Source organism: Leptosomus discolor, chromosome 5, assembly GCF_034619465.1.
Source record: "Leptosomus discolor isolate bLepDis1 chromosome 5, bLepDis1.hap2, whole genome shotgun sequence".
In the NCBI taxonomy this organism is placed as follows: Eukaryota; Metazoa; Chordata; class Aves; order Leptosomiformes; family Leptosomidae; genus Leptosomus; species Leptosomus discolor.
This window is the reverse complement of record NC_141395.1, coordinates 75,479,179-75,502,259: the sequence shown is the minus strand read 5'-3', so window position 1 is coordinate 75,502,259 and position 23,081 is coordinate 75,479,179. Positions and strand designations below refer to the sequence as shown.

Sequence of the window (23,081 nt, the reverse complement as noted above, 5' to 3'; positions counted from 1 at the left end):
AGTAGTATGACAACTACCAGTAACAGCTCATATTTCTGAGGTGTCTCTATGCATTTTACAATTTTTATCCAACAATGCAGTAGAAAGGTGTGTGAGCACTTGCAATCAATTATACCTGTTCCTCCAAACAGGAGTAAATTATCTGTATTGCAGGAGAAGAAAGGGTTATGAGCCCACAGAAGTGAGAAAGCCACCTAGGTGCTCTGTCCTTGAAACATCAGCTAAATTGACAATATATCTAGATCTGCTTTTTACAACATATGGGCTGCACAAAGGCACCAGGATAGGACTCTCACTGTTGCATGGCTATGGAGAAACATGAACAATTTGCAACTTAGTCCACTGTTTATCATTGACGGGGTAAGAATACACTTCCTACATGACAACTAGGTACCGATTGCCTTTTCCAACACTGACAGTCCCAATATCTATGCAACTTCAGGACCAACAGCGAAGACTCACCAACCACACACCAGTGCATCTCCTGTGTTTTTCTCCCTTTGACTTCCCTACAGCCTGTATTTCATACCTCTTTGCTTGAGCTGGGATGTTTCCCTCAGCTTTCACATGCAAATCTTCAAGACCTTAACCAGCATTCTGTGGTAGACACAAAGGGGACTGCAGAGAAATGGCTGATTATAATTGATGGAGTTGGTTGTTCTTGGAAGGTTTCAAAACCTCCAGCCTCAGCATGAATCTGTTTTACTCTTTATCATGGAATATAGAAAAAGGGAGCATAAAGAAATGCTGCTAGAAACAACAGAAAATTGGAAGTGGATTTATATACAATGTCATGAAAAAATGTCCTCTTTTATAATCCATTGTTGATTTTTTTTAGGCAAAAATTACTCTGGCATTTAAATGCTACACTGATGAGCAGAAGGAAAAATGTGAGATAATTCCATAGTTCATATCCAGTAGTTCATAACTACACAGTTCATTATAGTGTAAAATGTGCCTCAGCTGTCTTCCTAAACAAAAATCAAAAGATCAGCCACCTAAAGTGTATGTATACTAACACAGGCAGTCTGGGAAACAAACAGGAGGAACTGAAGCTCCGTGCCTAGTCAGAAAGTTATGGTATCATAGGAATAAGCGAAACATGGGGTGGGTCAACTCACACGACTGGGGGATTATGATTGATGACTATAGGCTATATCGTAAAGACAGGCAGGGTAGAATAGGAGGAGGAGTCGCACTCCGTATTAAGGAGAACCCTGAATGTATAGAACTCAACTATGGTAATTGTGGAAGCCCTATCGAATGCCTCTGGGTCAAAATCAGAGGTGTCATCTCCAAGGGAGACCTTACAGTAGCATCTGTTACCGACCCCCAAACCAAGACAATGAGACCAATGAAGTGATACTTGGGTCAATCAAGCACGCTTTGGGTCAACAAAACCTGGTTCTTATGGGAGACTTTAACTACTCAGACAGCTGCTGAAAGAAAAACAGAAGTTCACCCGCAATTCATCAAGTGCCTGGAATGCTTAGAGGACTCCTTCCTCATACAAATGTTAGATGTGTCAACCAGGAATGAGGCGCTGTTGGACTTGCTGCTCACTAACCAAGAAAGCATGCTCTGTAGTATTTCAGTTAGTGACAGCCTTGGCTGCAGGGATCACAACGTTGCAGAGTTTGGGATAAAGCTGAGCACGCTGAAGGTTAGTTCCAAGATAAAGGTTGTAGACATTAGAAGAGTAAACTTCAGCTTGCCCAGGGCTCAGTTGGAAGGGATCCCATGGGAAGCTTCCATAGAGGACAAAGGAGCTAATGAGTGCTGGGAGTTTTTCAAGAACATTTTTCTAGACACATGAAACCAGTTCATTCCCTCTAAAGGCAAGGAAAGCAGGCGGAGTAAGAGACCCCCTTGGCTTAACCGTGAGCTTCCAGGTCTGCTCAGAGGGAATTGTACCAGAGATGGAAAAGTGGAAGATTACCTGTTGAAAATTACAAGGGCATTACCAGGGTATGCAGAGATGCAGTTAGGAAAGGAAAAGCTCAGCTTGAACTGAAATTGGCCAGAGACGTCAGAATTTTCAAGGAAGGGTTCTTCAGCTATGATAACAACAAGCAGAAACAAGAGAGTATTGGCCCACTATTAAACAGGAAAGGTGAACTAGTCACCAACAATGCTGAAAAGGCAGAGGTCCTCAACACCTTCTTCACCTCTGTCTTTACCAGTGCTGTTCGTCCCAGGCCATGGGAACAAAAATCCAGATTGATGCAGACACAGACCCACCGTCAGCGAACAGAGTTGGTGTGTCAATTGTTACAGGAGCTTGACCTGTACAAATTGATGGGCCCAGATGACATCCACCCAAAGGTGTTAAGAGAGATGGCTGATACTGTTGTGAGGCTGCTCTCCATAACCTTTGAGAAGTTGTGGAGATTGGGAGATGTGTCTGAAGACTGGAAGAAGGCTAATGTCACCCCTATCTACAAGAAGGGTTCCTAGGAGGACCCAAACAATTACAGACCCATTAGCCTCACGTCAATCCCTGGGAAAGTTATGGAGCAAATCCCCCTGGGTACTATCACAAGTAAAGTGAAGCATGTGTTTGGGAAAAGCCAACATGGATTCACCAGAGGCAAATCATGGTTAACAAACCTGATTGCTTCCTACGACAAAGTAACCCGCTTGGTTGATGCAGGGTGAGCGGTGGACATTGTCTACCTGGACTTCTCCAAGGCTTTTGACACAATCCCCCACAGCCTCTTCCTTGAAAAACTGACATGTTACAATGTAGACAAGTGGTCTGTGCGGTGGGTGGGGAACTGGCTGACAGGCCATACCCAGAAGATGGTAGTAAACTGTTCAGCCTCAAACTGGCAACCAGTCACAAGTGGGGTCCTCCAGGGGATTGGGCCCAATGCTGTTTAATATCTTCAAAAGTGATTTGGATGTTGGGAACAAGAGCACCCTGATGAAGTTTACAGATGACACCAAAATGAGTGGGGTAGTTGACATTCCAGAAGGAGAGCCACCCTCCAGGAAGACCTGCACAGGTTGGAGGAGCGGGCTAGCAGGAATCTTATGAAGTTCAATGCAGACAAGTGTAAGGTCTTGCACCTGGGAATACTTAACCCAGGAATGCAGCTCAGACTGGGATCCACCTGGCTGGAGAGCAGCTCTGAGGAAAGAGAGCTGGGGGTCTTGGTGGACGACAAGTTCAACATGAGTGAACAGTGTGCTGCAGCAGCAAAGAAAGCCAACAGGATGCTGGGTTGTATTAACAAGGGCATCACCAGCAGAGATAAAGAAGTCATTATCACACTCTACTCAGCGCTGGTCAGACCACACCTTGAGTACTTGATTCAGTTTTGGTCCCTGCTACACAAAAAAGATGCGGACAAGCTGGAAAGGGTCCATAGAAGGGCCATGAAGATGATCACAGGACTGGAAGACCTGCCATATGAAGAAAAGCTGAGAAAACTGGGTTTGATCAGCCTTGAGAAGGCTTAGGGGAGACCTTATTACCAGGTACAAGTACATAATCGGTGGCTACCAAGAAGATGGAAACTCCCTTTGTATGAGGAGTCACGTGGAAAAGACAAGGGGTAATGGGTACAAATTACTCCTGGGGAGATTCCAATTGGACACAAGAGGAAAATTTTTCACCATGAGGACCATTAGACATTGGAATAATCTCCCAAGGGAAGTGGTAGATTGCCTTACATTGGACAGTTTTAAGATTCAGCTTGACAGGGTGCTGGGCCATATCATTTAAACTATGTTTTTACCTTGAAAGGTTGTACTATATAATCCTTCAGGTCCCTTCCAACCTGGTATTTTGTGATTCCATGATATCAATACTATAACATGGTATTGTTGTGCAAGACTACACTTTAATAGGTCTATTTTCAGCCCTTCTTGGTATAGTTTATTGTTTAAAAGTAAAAAGTAATTGGAAAATGCAACTGCAGGTGAGATCAAAAAATGTGTGAATTAAAGATGTTGACAACCTTTATCAATTAGCTGGTTTATATTCTTTAGTGTTAGCCCACTTCTCTTATGGTGCTTTTTCAAATTTGACCTCAGCTAAATTAATAAAAATTCTTAGAAACCAGACAGTTCAACTTACTGAAGCATAGAGTTTAGGATAGTACACTTTGCAAAGATTTACACAGTGGCAAAACATAGAATGCAGAAAGAACCATTATAGAAAAAAATAAAACCAGTTCATTGAGCATTGTATGTTAGCAGCATAACTTGGTCATTATTGTAGAAATTTAGAATAATTCAGGCTGGAAGGGACCTCTGGAGATCATCTAGTCCAAGTGTCTGCTAAAAACAGGTCTAATCAAACCAAGTTGCTCAGTGTTATGTCCTGCTGAGTCTTGAACATCTCTGAAGAGGTAGATTCCACCACCTCTCTGGGCAATGTGTTCCAGTGTTTTACCACCTTCACAGTGAACTTCTTTTTCCTTGTATCAAGTCAGAATTTCTCAGGTTTCAACTTGTGTGTGTAGCCTCTCATCCTGTTGCCATGCACCATCAAGAACAATATGGCTTCATCTTCTCTTTATTCTTTAATCAGGTAGTTGTAAATAGCAGTAACATTCCCCCTGAATCTTCTCTTCTCCCAGCTGAACAAGACCAGTTTTCTTGGCCTCCCCTTGTACATCATGTACTTTAGCCCCTGAATATGTTGGTGCCTTTTGCTGGACTGGCTCCAGTAAGTTCATACATCTCTTGCACTGCGGAGCACAGAACTGGACACAGTACTCCAGATGTGTTTCACCAGTGCTGAGGAGAGGGGAAGGATTACCTCCCTGAAACTGCTGATAACGCTCTCAGGGATGCTGCCAGAACTTCTCTTATTTGGTAGCACAGTTACCTATCCAAGAGAGCTTGAAATGTATCTCCTTTTGTTGAGGAGGACCTCAATTTTATTTTCTCTTTTGTAGACACAGGAACAAGAAGAATTTACCTGCTTTGTGTCCTCTTTCTAACATTTCTGTCAGTTAATCCTACGTATTTACTCAGGATTTCAGGAAATAATTAGGATGAATCAAAAAATCCAAAAAAGGTCAGATATTTCTGAAGATTCATTAATATTAAGTCCCAAACCAATTAGTTTCAGAGTCACTGCCATGCAAAAGCAACAGCGACCTGGAGTCATTGCCCTACTAATCTGTCACCTGAAGATTTTAAATGACAACCTAAATTCATTTGTTTACTCTAAACACAACTCTAGGATTGATGTCACTGTGGTGGGGATTTTTATGCATGAATAGCAAGAGTGTATCTTTGGGGGACTAGGTTGTTTCTTTACCAACAGAGGCAAGTTACCTCCTAATTAATCATTTCAGAGCTCTAAGGTCCTCTGGAATCAAGAGAAAGAGCAGCGCCTTTGCCACCATTTTAGCCATACTCTATACAATTCAGGCTGGATCCACATTTTGCAAAAGGAGATGCTTTAGGAGGGAAGAGGTATGGCTAGCAAATGGCACAGTCCTCCAAAGCAATGCTGGTTTTCCACAAAAGTAGGATCTTGCTGAGTCCATGCAAGCTGTTCCTTCTGCTCCCTCCTTAAAGGAGTACCATTTTCTAATATTAAGCACTAAGTGAATAAAGACAAACTAGGTGTATTTCTCCGAGAAAAAGGTTCCAGTTTTATACCTTCCACTTTAAAAGAAAACATATTAGAAGAAAGTTTGTCAAATATTTTCATTAAAAGCAGACAATAAGAAAATTCTGGGCTCTGAGAGAAGAACTCACACACACAAACTTTTTCTGAGCTACCATCTCTGTTGAGATAAAGAAAAACACATTGCTGGGGAATAATTGTTTTCATCCTAAAGCTGACATCTAAATTCAAGGAACTGAATTGTGGCCACTTCTTCCTATTAATTATGAAGGAAGCATAGGACAACTGACCACATGTTCTACACTGTAGAATCAGGAGCACTGAGTACGACCACAACAGACAAGTCAAATTTCCTCTAGCATTGCTGTCCATTGAAATGTAAACATTCTTCAAATTACTGTAAGATACGGATGATACACATGTGTGCATAGAAGGCTGGAAAGCTTGCTCCCAGATCTCCTTGCCCTTCCTGACCCAGATATCTGGGAGGAATAGCTGTGGCAAAGAAAGGTGCTGTGCTTTGAGAATACCATGGCATGGGAGGAACAGCACTGCACAGTCACAATTCAAGGCAATGCCAAACAGGCATAGTCCAGGCCATGCTGCACATGAGTAACAGGCCATATCATTAAGCTGAAGCATTTTGATGAAACTCTATTAAATGGCAAGTGACTTTGAAATCCTGTTGTTTAATGGGAACATTCATCGTAATTTGAAAAATCATCTTGTCAAGGTGGAAAGTCACTGTGATAGAAAAAAGACGCCAAGCTCCAAATCTCTGGTCCTTTGGTGACATAAAAGACATTATTGCTCTCACAGGACTGTTTCTTCTGAAAGGTGTCACACATATACAGGATGCAGAGCAGGACATAACAGCGATTATTAAACTCACCTCAGGGACAGTTTAAGCTAATGTGAGCTAAGGTCTGCGCATCCTTGTCTGCAGGGACCCCAGTAGGGCAGGCATCTGTCAGATGATGCCATTATAAACTGCTGCAGCTAAATCAGCTTATCTGTCACTGTTCAGTAAGCTGAGAAATGTCAAGAAATGTCTTCCTTTGGGATGACCTGAAGATTGCAGACCTTCCACATTTGCTACTTTAATTGCATCTTCTTCTGCGCATTTAAGGTGGTCCCCTATTTCTTAGGTTACATCCTGAAACAGCAATCCAGACTACAATATTAACAAATCAAGTTCAGTAACAAACACGGTACATGCTACCCTAAGGAAAAACACTGCCATAACACTAACGGTCACGAAAAACACTGGCTATGACTCATTAAACAGCAGCCTGTTCCAATGCTTGACAACTCTTTCAGGGAAGAAATTTTTTGTAATTTCCAATCTAAACCTCCCCTGGCACAACTTGAGGCCATTTCCTCTTGTTCTATCACTTGTTACATGGGAGAAGAAACCAGCACCCATCTCACTGCAACCTCCTTTCAGGTAGTTGTAGAAAGTAATAAGGTCTCCCCTCAGCCTCCTCTTCTCCAGGCTGAACAACCCCAGTTCCCTCAGACGCTCCTCACAAGACCTGTTCTCCAGACCTTTCACCACCTTCGTTGCCCTTCTCTGGACATGCTCCAGCACCTCAGTGTCTGTCTTGGAGTGAGGGCCCAAAACTGCACACAGTATTTGAGGTGCAAAGCTAAATCACAACACGGGACCATCACTGTCCCCTCTCCATCTGTCATCTAAGATGTTCTAGACTTACCCAGCCAAGTAAAATAGCCTACGAAATCAACAACCCCAAACAAACTAAACATTCTTGACAATAACACTGATGAATATATCTAAACAAATCAGCCTTTTAAAAGAATATTTTCCCTGTGTAATGCTCTTTTCAGTTAACAGATTTCTCCCATAATTAGTGTATTACTTTATAAATGTACTTTTCCTTTAGAACAAGAAAAATTACTTGAGAAAAGCTAACACTTCAATTAAATAAGTTTCATGCCAATCATTATTCAAATGCAAAGAACAATTTCTGAATATCCACTTGCAGCGTACTAAATCCATCTCATACCAGAAAGCACCAATTGGATTTTACTCTCGGTATTATACAGTAAGTTGCTTGTATTTGTTTTGTATTAAACTAATTTCACAAGCTATATTAACTCTGTGAAATGTTCAACAATAGCCCTAACAGTTGGTAAATTAGGCCTTTACACTTAATCTTACTCGAAACAGCATTTCACAATTCAGATTCAAATTCAAATTGCTTGTCAAGAATTTTAAGATACTAAAAAGCCATTCCAGACTAAATAGACAAGTTTTGCAGTCTCCAGAAACATTTTATTAGCATCAGACTACCCTACCTTACCTACTTCTGGTGAAGATTTAGAGAGCTGCTTGAAACAAAGGAATAAACCTCAGCAGATGAATGCAGTTTCTGAGAGCACAGTGTCTGCCCATTTCTCTGCATGGATTGATCACCTAATATATAAATTTTATTCTAGCTTCAAACTCACTGACCAAGAAGATTCTTCATATCTACTTTGCAGACTGTTTTCTAAGATAGGAGCTCTCCTGTTATTTGATGGTTGGAAATGATAGTTATGGTTTGAGCTAATACATTAGTGTTTATACCTCATTATTATTTTTTGAAAAAAGAAAGATGATTAAACAATAACAATTTCGGGTAATTAGGGGTATGACTGAAGCAAATGAGCAGAAGAATACTCTTTCACATGTGCAGGAACACAAACGACAAAGAGAGATATTTGCATTTTATAATTAAAAAAAGCAAAACAGGAAGGGAACCAGGAGGTGTATCATGCAGCTTATATTATGCCAGATGTCTTAATGTTTGTTAATTATTTCACAAACATTCATAGCTGCAAAGTGTTTGTTGAAAAACCCCAACTAACCAATCTACAAAACAAGCAAAAAAACCCCTAATTTATCAGGATCTCCGCACCAGGTAACACTTGTATAGGAATCCAATCTCCTGAATAGGACAGTTGGTTGCTGTCCAGAGGATGATGCAAGTCTTCACTGCAAAGGTCCTTACAGTGATCTTCAGTTGGATCAGACTCCTCCAACTGTTGTTCTGATGAATTCCTATATGAGCCTTATGGTCCTGTGTGACCACTCCAGCACATGCATCATCCATTGTTGCTGAGTATTTTAACTACATATGAAGCATCGCATTAAGTTCGCAACTGTTATCAAAGATTATTCTAGAAAGACCTCTGCAGGAATACTTCCTATCAACCATGAACAAGAGTCTGTGTTCAGTTTGGTCACTTCTGCACCAGGAATATCCAATCAGAATCTCTGGGACATACCAAAAGACACAAGTTGTACTGGCCAGCTTTTCTAGAAGCTGCTTGGTGGAATCTCTGTGTCAGATCAAAATTCCCACCCAGAAAGACTGAGTTAGTGCTGTTTCTAATTGTTGCCACCTTCTCTCACATTGATCCGTTATTGTGGATGCCCCCTCCCTGAAAGTGTTCAAGGCCAGGCTGGATGGGGCTTTGAGCAACCTGGTCTAGTGGAAGATGTCCCTGCCCATGGCAGGGGGGTTGGAACTAGGTGATCTTGAAGGTCCCTTCCAATCCAAACCATTCTATGATTCTATGATTATCTCATCCAGGTGACAAACTGAGGGGTCCCTGGACCACTAGTGAATTAACACCTGAGTGGACCAAGCGTCCATACAGTCACAATCCCAACACCTTACTATTCACAGAATCACAGAATCACAGAATCACAGAATCACAGAATCACAGAATGTTAGGGGTTGGAAGGGACCTCGAAAGATCATCTAGTCCAACCGCCCTGCCAGGGCAGGACCACCTAGAGTAGATCACACAGGAATGCGTCCAGTACTTCCAATGAGAAAAAAAACGAAAACCAAAACCAAAACCAAAACCAACAGAAAAATGCTGGGTTTGGGTTGACTAAGAATATTTCTATAAATATATACAGTATATATATATATAAAAAACTCTGTATGTATACACACATGTGTGTATATACATATATTTACATTTCCATTCAGATATGGAAAAAATCCCAAACCAAAACAACTCCCCCTCATTAATTCACTCATCAATAGAAAAAAAATTCTATATTCCTGTGCCAGACAGAGAAAAATTATTGGCAAATCTGAAACCATACCCTAGTTCAGAGACTCGAAAGTCCACAGTGGCCAACTTGTGGATGCCATTTTGTGGTGACATACTGTTTCTTTTCTCTGGTTTCCTCAGCAAACTATGCATATGCAATCATGCTGACTGTGTCTGTGTCACTCTGTCACTGCTCCCAGAATTTTTTCTAAACGGTGGCTAAATTTAGCCTTTGAGAGATAGGGAAAAGGTGTGGTGAAAATGGGCAGCAAAGAAAGAAAAGGAACTTTAAATACTTGTCTAACAGAAAGACTATAGACTACATATGCATGGTACACAAAACTTGACCCTATCTGGCCGAAAAACAATACATCTCTGTGTTCTCCATCTGTCAGCAGCAGAACTGTGAACACAGAACCTTCTTGAGGGATGGGTGACAACCACAGAAGCCAACTCCTATAGATATCATTCCTCTAATATCTACAAACAGGCAGACAATATGCTTATGGGAGAAATCGTTATGAAAAATTTGGAAAAAATAAGTACCTTCCATCAAATAAAGAGAAACCTAGAACCAAACAGGTAAGACAAACAAATATAGTGGACTGGCATGCACTTGAATGCACACATTCTATCAATTTAATAAATTGCCTTGCTTGTATTGATTTACTAGTCTGCTATATGATCCATTGGTTCATTACCCAAAGCTCTAAAATAAAACAAAAATAAAACCACTACATTATATTTACCTTTGATTTATATGACACTAGTAATACTAATTAAAAGTGTCAATAAAGGATAATAGTTAGAAAGACATTGACAATATACGGAACTGTTATGTTTTGCCTTTCACTAAATCTGTTATGTAAAAAACCCATAGGTTGGCATTTCATAAATACAAAATACAATTTGACATTTATATTAACTCTTAAGAGTTACTGTGTCAGAACCACTGAGATGATATTGCAGTAGAGAAAATATTTGAGATTGGAGTCAGATTTATTGATAATTTACACTTTGTACTAAATTAGCTGGAAGAAAGTATTTGACTGGAGACCCCTGGAAAAAAGGAACCATCAGGCTTGAAAAAAAGCCATCCTCTGAACAGGTAGAAGAGATTTATCCTGGTCAGCTATAATGGTTATGTCTCAGAGTTTCAATGCTGTAAGTTAATGTTCAAAACACAAGCTGTCGGTTTATTAATTACAAGTGGTTGAGAAATAAGAAGTGGCCAAGAAAGTATTTGATAGGAAAATTTCCACCTAAAAATACCATTCTAGTAAAATGAAAATCCTTCACAGGTCACACATTGATTTCCCTTAAAGTTATTCTAGGAGAGAAATCTGGTAAAACACTGACAAAGTTCCAAATGTATTGACACTCTTAGAACAAAACAATTTGACTTTTCATTTCAAATAAAACTTCCGGATTTTTTTTTTTTGGTCATGATCATGTTCAGATAGCAGTGTATCACACAGTTCAAAGGTCCGAAACAAAACAACAAATCTTTCTTCCAGGTGTTTTGGTTTGTTGTGAGTTTTTTTCAGATTTTTCTTTTAGTGGACATTTCACAATTTTTAAATTTCTCTTCAACAGAAATAAAGCCAAATTCTGAAATCTCAGCTTGTCTGAAGTCTATTTCCCACATCGTTTTGAAAACCGAATTTAGTGTCTGGAGGTCAAGTTACATGCTATATATCATCACAAGTGTCTACAATCATGATGGCTCTTCAAGTAAAAGCACACATAGGGTATTCTTTAGAAGTCTTTAAACAATTCTGATGATGATTAATAAGAAAAAATTCCACTTCCTCCACCTGATCTCTAGGGTTATACATCACTATAGGGAAAATTAAAGCCATAAAACCATTTCTTTAGCAGTAAATTAAGCACTGGGGAAGACATCTCGTGAAAGTTAGAGCAGGTGTCTGACAGGAGGCATACTTCTTCCAAGATGAACACTGAATCATCTGGCACAAGAGAAGTCACATGCTTTCCTTTCCCTCTGTTGGATGTATGTATGAAAATGACACATATTAGTCCATATCTTTATCTTGTTATTATTAAGAGTCTGTGTAGGGAACATTCACAAAGCACAATGAAGCATCTTTTGGCTAAGAGGTGATACAGCAATACTGAATAATTATTTTATGGAAAAAACCCCACAGTGGTTGATTTTCCAACTGTTGGAATATAATTGTTTACACAAAAAAGGTGCCATCTTAGAGGCATAGATAGAGAGATAGACACCTGTATATATTTATATATCTCTATATATCTATCTAAAGCTGGTCTTTATATGCAATTTAAAATTTCATATTTATAAATATGCACACATATGCATATGGTGTAAATTCTGACCTCCTAAACAAAAGAACAAAGTGGAGACATCAAAATGGGCCTTAGTACATGTCCTTTCTCATTAAAAAGAGTCCATGCTGCTTACTCACAGATAAAGAAAGCAAATCCACTCCTGTTGTCGTGATCAAACAAGGACCCCTGAGCCGAAGAACTGCCTTGTTATTACATATCGCTGCAGGCAACAGGCATAAAACCAGTCAAGTTTTAAAAGGACACTTGTTAATAATCTTTTGTCTCTCCCACCTGTATGAACCCATCATACATACAGAAGGAGATCCAGCTCAGTGGTGTAATGCAATTGTGCCATTAGAACTGGCATTCAGGACAACAGAAAATACCAAAAAATGTTTTGATTCAGCTTTTACACATAGCAACAGGGAAGGATGTGTTCAGCTGGTGCTCTGGCTAGATGGCTTTATGCTGTGTAATCATGCAGGTTAGCAGCTGGCGGAGGAATTTTTCTCTTTGCATCAATGGTATGTACTCTCTGATATTAAATGCATAAATAAATAAATAAATAAATTAGTGTCTCCCAGGATTTTATCGCATTCTAGTAGTTTTCTTTTTAAAAGTTTGCAAATAATTACATAGGCAGCAATGATCAAAGCTCTAACACATGTCCCGGTTTGCTCACATAGGAATGGTGAGACTAGTATCTAGCAAAACTTTTATATTTGAACTGTAAACACCTCCAGCTCAGTTTATCACTCTGGACTCCCTTCATAGTGTAGAGAGCAAAACAGGCTTTCTTGGAGCACAGTTCATCCCCTCTACTTCAGATGTTGATGTTACAATGCATCATTCCCTAGAAATGCTCCTTTCTTTCTGCAGGCTGTGTATGAATGAAAATTAAAACTCGAAGCTTGGATACAGACAGAGAAGTTCCACCCCAGCACTCCCTAAAAAAAAAAAGAAAGTAATTCATACAGTTTTGAACTGTCCTTTCCTAGTGAACTGTGGTAGTTTAGGGCTTAGAAGTAAGAGCTTCTAATTTTTTATTTTTTAATTCTGCAGCTTTTCAAACAAGAATCAGGATTTAATTGGGCGGATATAGTTATGTCAGCCTGGAAATACTGAAATATCAACAGTAATAAACGCAACACACAAAGATTAACAGGCTCTGGTTTTATATACTGGTTGTCATCTATAAAATCTGAAGTGCATCATAAACAAGTCAGTACCATTTTTTGTATTTTACTTTTGCGTAAACCAATGCTCAGAAAGGTCACCTGAGCAACTCTTTTCAGGTGCAGGCAGAGGGAAAGAACTGTGGGGCATCCTGAATTTGAATAGATATTTTCTTTCCTCAAACAGTACGAATGTTTCAGACAGAATGATTTGGATTCTTCACCCAGCAGTAACTCCTGGCTACATGGAGCTGACAACCAGTCCCAGAGCATATATTTGTCTGGGTCTAGCAAGAGCCTGGAAATCCTCTAATTTAGGGAAAAAGCGGGAACTGGAGGGACCTGAGATGGAAGTGAAGAGGTGTGTAAGGAAGTGAAGGTCCCATACTGTGTTGTCCTCACAGTGTTCCCTGCAGGAGGGTATGGCCACGGCTGATAAACAGCCAACTGAAGATACTTTGCCAGAGCATGTGGGCTAGTTTGGACCTGACAAACAAATTAGTTAAAACCAGTTCTCTTGCAGATGCCATTTCTTTCATAGAGTTTGGTACAATATGCTATTAAACACAGTGAACTTTTATGATACAGCATGCACCAAACTACTTGGCTCAGTCTTGCTTTCTGATGCACAGACCCAGAGCAAATGGTCACTGAAATGCTGCTTAATAAAAGCAACAGTGAGGACCACAGCTTCCTACCTGAAAATGACAGGCTCTGTTAAATACTGCCAGTCAGTGCTGGAGAGAAAGTGACTTCAGGCTTGGATCCCTGTTCACCTAGGACTAGAGCTACAGGAATAATAGATTTTACAGTTCAATGCCCAAACAGGGGAAAAAAAGAATGTGTTAAGTCAACTTGAAAAGAAAGTATTTCCTTGTTCAGAGTGAAATGAAACATCTTTCTTTCTTTCTTTTTTTTTTTTTTTTAAAAAAAGACACTTTTACTAGTGATTGTAAGTTATCTAATTATTGTGGCTTCACATTTCAAGACTTGCCGCTTAAGCATGATAACAGACCTTGCACACCCTCCTAATGCACTACAGCTACAAATTAAAACATATCTTAAACTCACCTGTACATTGTGAAGCTAGATAAATTGCCATGTGCTGAATCATGTAACATAGCACGGGATGCCACAGCAATTCTTTAAGCTAGGGAACAGTAAACAGTAGGATGCAGAGAGGATGCTTGTATGAAAAATATATTCCAACCTACTATATAATACATGCCTATTTCACTGTTTCCCACAACGGTGGTGGACTGAACACAGTGATCGCATCACCCCTTCCCATCTCTAACCACAGTATTTGGGGTCTCCTGCCTGTTAGGAAAATGGCATGCCAATGGGCTAAAACATGTAAGAGGAGAACTAGGCTGACACTGCATCCTCTGTACGTCATTCAGTTTAGAGAAATAACCCAAGTCACACTACACTTGTCCCACTGCTACTCCATTAGAGCTTTCTGAAATTTGTTTCCTTTTTTGTCCTTCCAAAATGTTCACAGAAATTACCTGAAAATTCAGTATCACATTGATCAAACATTTGATGAGGCCTATTTAAGGTGGAATATTATCACTGGAATCAGAGGAAGAGGGTCCTGACCGATATCCTGCCACTAAGCACAGGATCAATGCAGTCTCATTAACGACATCTACCTATAGCAACCAACCTTGCTTTGTTTATGCAGCAGATCATGACAACGAAAACTTAGGTTGGGCCTAGTGAAATATCCCAACAAATGTGAGTTGTGTGAAGACCTTGAGACAGCAGCACATGAAGCTTCCATTTTAAGCCTAAAAAGACCAACCACTTTGCATCCTGCTACTCTCTTAAGAGAAAACTATACTCAGCTACAAATATGTCCCTATATAGGGAAAGAGTTATTTACTTCAAACACTGGAGCACCAACTTGTTGTAAGATAAAGGATGGCTTATTAGTGTTACTGCAGCCTGAACAAAATGTTTATTTTGAAGACAATGTTCCAAACTAGAAGACTGAGATATCAGTCAAGAAGTTCTGGTACTTATGATGCTGGTGGTACACAAATCATACCCAAGTTATACACAGCAGTAACTTGAGTTAGAGAAACATATTTGAATTGAAAGGTGAGCTCATTGGTGCAGCCTATTGACTCTGTATTAGCATTACCTATAAGATGAGCAGAGGCAAAAAGAGCCCACAGTAGTAAGTGGGGATTTGGTGACCAAGTGGGCTTGAATCCTGATCTACGGGGAAGGAGAAGGAGACATAAGACTGGAGTCTTACTTTGGAGGATGTGTAATAAGAAATCAGAAGAGATGGATTGCTGGTTACTCCAAGAAGTAGTATTCTGTTTCTGTATCTCTTCTCTCATGACTGGTGTAAGACTTACAAGTAGAAATAGAATTTGCTTCTCAGATATCATTGAGATGAGTGTTTGACATTTGTGCAGAAGGAGATTCAAAGGCAACAGGGATCCTCCTGTCCAAAGAAAGGAAAATATAAAGAACCAGGCAGGACAAAAGTGAAAAAAGGATACTAAAAAGATTATCAAAAGGCAAGTCCCACTTAAATGAGGTGATGAATCTCCTCATTTCCAGTTCACATTCTGCAGAAGTCCTTTATGAGTTCGATGCTGCCACAAGCAAAATCTGATGCCATATAAAATAAGATAGTTCCTTTTCTTGGGGAATCTAGAATGCAAAGAGGCCAGACAAAACAAAAAAAAAAAAAAAAAAAAAAAAAAAAGACGAAGCAGGATTTCTGTGCATTACAGCATTATTCGTCTATATTCCCTATCAATCTAACTGCCCAACACTTTGCTCTAATCAAGACCCAGTGGTATTAGCTGTGGGCAACACATATCTACTGTCTTGCAACATGGCATGGTGACATCAAGAAATCAAGAAGGCCGGTGAATTATTTTAATAGAAAAGGTTTAGGGACATGAGCCCCTTGGGATTTGTGAAACAATGTCATTCCTGTCTATGAACAGAATGTTTATGAATTTCACTGTTTGCTTTTCAGACTACTTCTGCAGGTGGCCAAGATCACTTTAAATGCTGTCATTGTACTCCCACTGGCTTGGCTTCTGAAATGACTTTTACAACAGAAATAATCTGAAAATACCTTCCCAATGGATCATGTTAGTTCTTGATCACACAGAGTCTCATAGGAGAGAACGGATATGGCATCGACCATGCCCACTCAAATCTATTTACTTGAGAGCTTTGCCCAGAATTCAGTGTGGAGCTCTCTATATTCAGAGCAGTTGCTGCATGCTGGTTAATTAGCTTTGTCTTCACAAATAGAGAAAAAAATTAGAACAAGCATAACACTATTTCTGATCTCTTCCTCAGCTTGGTAAATTTAAACATTAGTAACACTGTCAAACAATGGCTAAAGAGGAAATATTTAGTTGTATTTTGGCAGTGACAAATTACTTCAACCTTTATGGGTTCATTGTTTTAAGCAGTTTGACATTTTGTTACTAAGGCAGATTTTTTTATTTTATTGTTTCTTTCAGTCTGTTACATAGCTGCAGTATTATCAAGTAGGTTTCTATGAGTCATATGCAGGTGGGAAGAAATCATGTCCCTATTGATAGAACTATTATTTTTTATTATTATTTGAAAATGTTCTTGCATATCCCCCTCTTTCTACTTGGTTCATGACTGACTTCTCATTTTTCCCAAAGATGTGAGCAAAATATGTTGATTCATATAGGCTCCGTCAAACTGGATCAGAACAGCTGTCCAACAAGACTTGTGCTTTGCAACCAATCATAGTTAAGTATCAAATACTCACTGAGGAGACAGAGGCAAACAAAGAAATGAAAATCCAAACCTAAGCCCTGACAACTTCAGAAATTGCATGCCTTCAGGAAAAGTCTCCTCAAATTGCCCAAATATTGGTTTACACCACAGACCTCACAGTTCCCATTCTTTCTGAACAAGGACCGTAAGACTTGTCAGCGCTGTCATTTTGCACCATTGTGGCAAATCCTACAAATTCACAGAAGCACCTTCTGGCAATGTGTTGTACCAGCTATCTTATGGTCTATAAAAATGGAGAAAAAAGAATCCTTTTATTGGTTCTAAATATGCTATTTTTCAGGTTACTTTTGTCCATTGTTGTATTGTGAAAAATAATCAACTCCAAGGTTTGCTGTAAAACCAAGTAAGACAAATCAATTTCCATTCGTTTCCCAGTTAGTTTGTTGAAGATAATTCTGTGGCTCAGAGAATTCCATCACTCAGATAATTCAAGTTTTCAAAGTGACCAAATAAGATCCATTGTATTTTTATCTTAGCAATGTTTCAAAACTTTTTTTTTTTTCTGGAATATTATTTTATTTCAACTAATCACACCTCAAAATAATAATTTACAGCCCTAGTTACAGGCACCTTCCTTCTTGCAAATAATCAGCCTGCACAAGAAATGCTTCTCTTTGGCTGAGGTGCTACAATGCTGGTCTGTTTTCTTTGATGTGGGGGGATGTGGTTTCTATGTCTATTGCTGCCAAGAAACAGCTCAATGTCTAATGCTGTCATTATGCTGCATTCCTGAAGTCTTCACTTATGATACTCTCAAGCAATGAATCATTTATCGCTCTTTGACATGCGTGCAAACATACATGAAATTGCAAAGCCAATTATAAAACAATATACAGTCCTTTTTATCACTTCAGAAATCCACAATCTCTACTTCAACACTGAAACAGAAGTAATGGCTAATCAGAAACTTTCCTGGGTTATGTTACTTTAAGGCAATTATATTAATTTGCTATAATTTACTGAAACAAAATGGGGAACTTTTGAATAGCTGGAGCTGTATAAATTTGCATAAGTATTACATTTTCCCAGCCCAGTAGATACCTCCTGTATTATGCATAGCACATACACCAGCCTGCAAGTAATTTACACTCAAAGACAATGAAATTTCATGAGCCATGAGTAGCTTACCATTTATTCTTCAGGCCAACATTTTATGGTTTTAAATAAAGTACTTATAGTGAGTTCAGTAGAGGAGAAAAAGGTTGACTGACAGCCTTGGAGAGTCAACCTGTATTTGTTTACAAAAGAAACACAGTAAGTAGAGCAGAAACAGGGCTTTACCACCCTCAGGAGCATGACTTAACACTGCTTTGGAGTTACTGCTCTGTCCTGTTCAAGCTTTCACCCTCGCTTCTCATCAGCTAGCTCTGTCTACCAACGCCAGGTAGAGACGCTGCAGATTGCTTCTAGACCTAACAAAAACCTGTGAGATGACACTTGGTTTGGACCATCAAAAGGCAAAAATATGGCACCTTCAACTGATTTTATGGCTTTCTCTTGCACATGGAAAGAATTTGGGAACATTTTGGGAGACCTTATTGTAGCCTTTCAATATTTAAAGGGGGCTTATAAGGAAGATGGGGACAGACTATTTAATAAGGTGTGTAGTGGGCTAAGGATAAGGGGTAATGAATTTAAACTAAAAGAAGGTAGATTCAGACTATATATAAGGAAGAAATTTGTTACGATGAGGGTAGTGAAACACTGGAACAGGTTGCCCAGAGAGGTGGCAGAGGGGGTGGACTAGACGATCTTTAAAGATCCCTTCCAACCCAAACCATTCTGCAAGTCTATGAACATGACAAGGAGAAAAAGTGACAGGAAGAAGCTGTCGGCCATATCTGATTTACTAGAAACCGGAGGCTACAGATATATGAACTGCAGCTCCTTCACACTTCATGACACACCCAGCTATCCTGGGATAATATAGCGATTGGCTGCACAGACAGCATCAATGCCCCAGACTCTATTCAAATACCATACTGTGAAGCTGAGAACACCAGAGTGAGATACTATTGTAAAACCAGACTGACCAGAAGCTTGATTTCTCCTGGTTTATGCCATCAAAGAAGTAGTGCAAACTCATATGCATCTGTCTGTGTCTAGCTTAGCATAAATAAATCTTTAGACCCAGATTCTCACCCAAATACTCATATGTCTAACTGCCTGAATACTCACACACCTTTCTTGGTTACGCAAAGAGCTTCCTTGAAGCATTACCCAAATCTGCCCCAAATATTTTTTTTTGCCACTCTTCAAAACACTCACATGTGATTAAGTCAAATCAACTTCAGAAGAAGTTATTCTTGTACTGAAGACCGTCTAAAAGTATTCTTATCTTGCCATGAAGCTTCAAAAAATGCTTTATCTATATTGGCTAAACTTTTGTCTAGTGTTGTTCACCTCTGTCTGGCAATACTTTTGAGAATCATAACACACTGACCCATCTCTATTCTCTTAGACCATTTTCTTCTATTTGTCAGACTCTGAAAGTTGTGTGATCCTTGGAGAATTCATGAGATCATTGGAGCAGGGGCAGTCGTTTGTGCACAAGCTGATGTCATGGGGTCTGTGCTTCTAAGTGTTCCTTCCAAGCACTGCACCAAAACTTATAATTCATGTTAATGTGAAAATGATTCTTGGGTCATTATGACTGGTGTGATGGCTTTGAACAGAGGTATGGGCTCTTGCTGTCACTTGAAGATTTGTTTCCACAAAACAAGACAAAGTGGTCAGAAAATGAGGGAATCTCATTCCCCAGTCCCCAAGCTGCTGTCTGGGACACTTGCCAACAGCAAAGAGTTAGCTTCCAGATGATGGATCTCAACTGTGCTGTTGTTGGCATCTGTGCTGCTGTTGGAAAGGCCGACAGCTCAGAAGCTATGAGAGTTGATTAGGTCTCCCTTCAAGAACTCTCTTATCATCAGTCAGTGGGAATTACTGTAGTGTTCTTTAGGGCATATGAAGATAATTTTTCAACAAAATACCATGGGGAAAAAAATGCTGAGAAGAAAGAAAAACTGAATCACAGAGCACTCTATCAAAAGGTATAGAGCATCCAAGTTCACTTCCTAAAGTGAGGAGCAGAAAGGTTGTTCCTGCTGCTAGTGCACTCCATTTCAGGGAAGAAAGAAACATCTATCCAAGCCACGTCCTATAAACTTCCTCAAAAATCAATGCTGAAATCTGCAGAACGGGAAAACTTTAACTGCAAGAATGTCTGTCAAGTAAATGACTGTACAAACCACATCAGTGAATTTCAGCTCCAAAGTGAGAAATTATGGTGATGGAAGCCAAATAAGTTCTTCAGTATATAACTGTAATAGTAGATGTGAAAAAGAAATAAATTCTTCATGCTCAGTCTGCCTTTTATCACTGTACTCAAAACTACTCTAAATTAGCCATAAAAAACTTCTTTTCAGTTATATGAATCCAGGTGTGATTGACTTTTTCACAGTGGTATGCAGAGAAATAGGGAGATTTGTGAAGAGAATGCAGAAGTCTGATTCTTTCCAACACACGAGCATTGCAGAAAAATAGTAAAAAAACAGATATGAAAAGTGGAACTTCTTACATGAATTCTATGGATTTTCAAAAGGAATCAATTATCAGTCCAATATGAGCAATTCCTGAGGATTTTCTCCAGAAGTAGACTCCATCACTGTCCTATCTGGAGTTTCACAAGAATCTCCAGATGATTTCCTGACATTTTCATTGAACACCCACAATGAAAAGATTGCAAAGGTTTTTCAATGTCATGTTTTAGGCTTAATCCCAAATTAATCTCAGTTTTGAACTCTATCATAAAGCAGATCATTGCCTTGCTGTACCCTGCATATGCCAGATCAAAAAGTAAGAGTCACAGAAAAGAAATATGCCAATGATTAAAGAAACCAGTTGTCACATTATTAGTACCATGTTTTCTGCTACAGCTAGGAAATAACTTAGTTCTTTCTAAAGATCAGCCATTTATCCTCAGGCAACTGAAGATTAAAGACTTTAACAGTAATTATCACAAATGGTGCCCTGAACACACTAATTAAAGATACTTGTCGTTTTACCTTACAAAGAACAGTCTATCAGCCTTCTTACTATTTCACAATAATGATGCACTGGTCATCTGCTGGAGTCCCAATCACAAGTTATCACCATTTGCCCAAGAAAGACACTAAAAGAGTCCTGTTCATTCAAAACAAAAAAGATGTGCTTTCCAAACCACACTCACACCAAAGCAGAGAAGTCTGAGACCAAAAATAAAAATAAACGTAAAATTAACAATTCTGGATGAAATTCTGATGTAAACTACACTTCTGCAGTCTGGATTAATTATATGAGTAATTTTAAGGAAAAGCTATTTTAAATATTGGGCTTTTTAAAATTTTTTTTTTAATGTTAAATAATATACACCAGCTATCTTACATACTCAAGTTCTAAATTGGTAAAATCAGAATCTTAACTAGCTTTCAGTTTGTAAATAATCAGGTATTGTTTGTAAAATATCACCCTTGGTACACAGTTAAGAAAAAGAAAAAAAAGGCTTGGCACCTTCACAGCCTTCTAGACACATCAGGTCCCTTTTTTTCTAGCAGAAGACAGAGAACGTCTACTCGTTTCAAATGGGAAAAAAAAAAAAAAAAAGAAAAATACACATTGCCCTTCCTTTAAAAGGAAACAGTGGGGGTTTAGTCTTTTGCATCGTTTTATTTCTTTTGAAAGTTAATACCTTTTTTTCTCCTTGCCTTGCCTTGCCTCATCCATACCCCTCTCCTTCAGCTTTCCCTTTGTCCCCCTTCCCTGTTTCTTTTTGTTTTTCTCTCTCCCTCTCCATCTTTCTCATACAATTTTGTTTTGGGGTCAGGAACACAGCAGATGCCTTGGGAAAAAAAAAAAAAAAGGGAACAATGGAAATAAGTTAGAAAGATGGCTGCTGTGCCAATACATCAATAAATACCAAAAAAGGATAACTGGAATCTCCACATTAAGGTTCCTATATCTGAAGAGGAATGAAGTTTGCAGCTACGTACTCCTCTTCTTCCAGCTAAACTGGAATTTCAGGGCATACTACAATTCCCACAATGGATCCTACATGGCCTATTCTCTGGTACACAACCTTCATTTTTCAAGAGCTGAAAAAGTGAAGTATTGTGCCAATGAGCCATAATTATGCAGAAGAAAAGAAGAATAAACCACAGATGATTCCTATGTGACATAAAAATGTGGGTTTGAACAATGTTCTGGTGTTAGGCCAAAATAGCCTGAGTTTTTCGTATGTTGCTGAAAAGATGAAAATACTAGCAAACTCTCTGGGGGAAAGAACTCTTATCATCACTGCAACTTTATTTGAATGACACTCCTAGTTCTCATATTATGCCAGGCACAAACTTTATGTCTTTTGGAATAGTTACATCAATGTTAGATGGAAGAACACTTCTTATCAAACACCAGTGCTTTATTAATGGGAAGTCATATGATTAATCAATCTGATTACTTAGAACTCAATTTATTCACAGTGCAACTGCTATCCAAATGAAAATAAGATTACTGTGAGTACAGTTTATGAATAACCCCCAGTATGTCATTCACTCAAGTTGATTATAACACAGCAGGCATGTGATGTACAGTATTACAAAGACATTAAAACAGCCTGACAACAGTAGATACAGAAGAGGTGTATGGTACAGGGTAAGGCATAAAAGTCCTTAAGTATAAGTGACCACTCAATTTTCAGTTCTGCAAGGAACATTTTCTTTTCATTTTACTGTAGATGTAGAATCTGCAGATATTTTTCAGTCTCCATCTCTTATAGCTGCTGAGATCACCTGAAAGCATGAGTCAGTGTGATGTTCAGATACAGACCTCATAACATTGAAAACCACCCCTTGAACTTCCTCACAGGGAAAAGTAATTTAGCAGACCCAAAGGGGAATTCAGATGCCCCTGAAGGCAGTCAGTCATACACAGCTCATGAGTCTGTTTGATCCCAGTAGATCTCCCAAGCCTATAGTAGATATGATCCCATTTTGAACATATTGTTAATCTACTGTGATATATGTTCCCTGTGAGTATAAATTATGAGCTGAAGAGAGCTTGAGAAAGTACTAGCACATTTT

At 39.1% G+C, this 23,081-nt stretch overlaps 1 protein-coding gene across 1 annotated transcript in view; it reads right to left on the bottom strand.

The window, feature by feature from the left end:
* Positions 1-23,081, bottom strand: part of FAM135B (family with sequence similarity 135 member B) — a 144,324-nt gene that overhangs the window by 27,982 nt on the left and 93,261 nt on the right. The gene's annotated exons all lie outside the window — the stretch shown is intronic.